General features: G+C 64.7%; 1 protein-coding gene across 1 annotated transcript in view; it reads right to left on the bottom strand.

The window, feature by feature from the left end:
• CRYBA2 (crystallin beta A2) overlaps window positions 1–1,283 on the bottom strand; it is a 7,298-nt gene extending 6,015 nt beyond the window's left edge. Inside the window, exon 1 of the mRNA XM_035901112.1 lies at window positions 1,270–1,283. The gene's annotated coding sequence lies outside the window, so the exon portion shown is untranslated. The remainder of the gene's footprint in view (window positions 1–1,269) is intronic.
• Window positions 1,284–2,229: the final 946 nt, after the last annotated feature.

Here is a 2,229-nt window from a genome sequence, read left to right as displayed (position 1 = left end):
CTGTCCTGCATCTGGCTGCTGCTGTGGGCTGTGCCCCGGCCACCCCCCCAACCCCTGCTAGTCCCTCTCTCCTTGTCCCCAACCCTGCTGGGGGCTGCTTCGTCACCCCAAGGGGCTGGAGGTCCAGGGGCTGGGCCAAGCAGGAGCAGATGGAGCTGGTGCCGGCCCCTGTTTGTCTTTCTCCCAGTTGCCTGGTGCTCTGTTTGTTCTGGGGATGGCTTCCTGCTGCCAGGGCCAAAACAGGTGGCTTTTATTTGCAGGGTCTGGCTGATTAGATCAGGGCAGTGTGTTGTTCCCCCTACCCAGCCCCTCTGCTCCTTTTTCCTCCCCTTTCTCCCCCAGCCTCATTTCCCTGGGAAATCATCCTCCTTGATGAGGATGCAAACACCCCCTTCCCTCCCCAAGCATCTCCCCTTCAGGGCTGCTCTGAACCCAGCCACACCAGGATTAGTAAATCTCAGCCCAAACCCCCACTTCCACCTGCGGGGTCCCCAAATCCCAGAGCTGAGGGGCTCGCTGGAGTCCCCAGTGCCACTTGTCCCCTCCTGGGGCTTTGCTGGCCACAGAGGACACACGTGTGCAGGCACATACCTGCCGCAGGAGCCTCCTTGCACAGGGAGCCCCAGCACACGCTAGCTGCCCCGCATGCACGTGTCCCCCGTGCACCCGGCCGTCCCCTCCTTGCAGCCGGAGACTCCCAGGATCACAAACAGCCTGGCAGATGTTGCCGGGATTAGCTCCCACACAGGCGCACACACACGCCAGCCGCTCCGAGCCTGGAGCGGTCCCGAGCACTTAGGCTCCCCCAGGGCAGAGCTCAGCGGGTGCCTGCCCCAGCTCCTGCCGCACACAGGGCAGGATGAGTCCTCGAGGGTGAGCAGGCAGTGGGAGAGGCACCCCGATGGGAACTGGGGACCAAGGTTCTGAGTGGTCTCAGGGTACTGTCAGCAATGGCTGGCGAAGGGCAGGGTGGCAGGGGCTGGCACAGCCACTTGCAGTGCAGGGGGTACCCGCACGTTCCCGCTCGCAGCTGGGTCTTGCAGACAGCCTGCTGAGGCGGTCTTCCATGCAGCACCCCGCACCCCCGCCACCGCTCTCCCCATGCACCCCAGCCACCTGTACCCCCGCTGGGACCAGCTCTCCAGATCTGCCCCCGCTGGCACCCTGACCACCCCTGGGCACGCTGCTCACCCCCTCCCTGTGGGACCAAGGGTGCCCACTCTGCCCCATAGCACCCACAGCTCCGGAGATGCACCCGCAAAAACCCACCAAGACAAGGATACTCCCAGGGGCATGTGCTTGACCCCCTGCCACCCATCCAGGACCTGCCCTGCGTGGCCCCTTGCCCAGCCCTGGCTGCGGGCTGCCCCTGGTGCAGGGGCACACTCTGTCCCCTGGCTCTGCCAGCCTTGCTCAGTCCCCAGGAGCTGCGGGGGAGCCACGGCCTCATCTGCCTGCTCCCCACTGTTCCCATGGGGATTAATCCCACCTGAAGGTCAGGGAGGCTCCGCCAGCTGCTCACCTCCTGTCTGTGGATTACAGCTTGGGTGTGAGCAGGTGGCAACTGCCGTGTCCCCAGGCTGGCCCAGCCCCGGTATGGGACTGACAGCGGGACAAAACCCAGCCGGGCTGCTCCAAAAGGGGCCCCAAGGTGCCAGGTCCCTTGTGGCTTCAGGTGTCCACCCGACATCCGTCATACCCTGCCCAGATGGGGATGCCAGGCACCGGGGCAGAGGAGCTGGTCCTCGGGTCCAGATCCTGCCCTGAAATGGAGCCCACTGGTGCCAGCCACTGAGACCTCCTGCCTGTTAGCCCAGTGGCCCGGCACGTCCAGGGCACCCCATAGCTGCAGTGTCCTGGAGAAACATTCTGGTCCCCACACAGCACAGACCAGTCCCAGGGGAGTGGTGATGGAGGCAGGGGGAGCATGTCCAATCCCGCACCCAGCCCATCCTGGATGCAGCTGCAGGTGCATTACCTTTAGTACATCCTGTCGTCATATCCAAATTCATATCCAAAGGGGTACCATGGGGTGAGCACAGCTTCCCGGGTCCCAGCTTTCCCTAAAGCACCTGAAGTGTTGCCATGGGGGTGCAGGGTACAAGGACAGGGCCGGGGGGGGGTGGGGGGTGGTCCTTGGACCTTCCCCCCCCTCAGCCCCCTCAGCCCCACAGCCAGGGGCTGCCAGCTCAGCCAGCGCCTGGCCAAGGTCCCACTCCACCCCCGTGC

The sequence above is a fragment of the Egretta garzetta genome, unplaced genomic scaffold (assembly GCF_000687185.1).
Source record: "Egretta garzetta isolate BGI_Z169 unplaced genomic scaffold, ASM68718v1 scaffold219, whole genome shotgun sequence".
Taxonomy (NCBI): Eukaryota; Metazoa; Chordata; class Aves; order Pelecaniformes; family Ardeidae; genus Egretta; species Egretta garzetta.
Note: the sequence above shows the minus strand (reverse complement) of the source record. Positions and strands in the feature narration are given on the sequence as shown.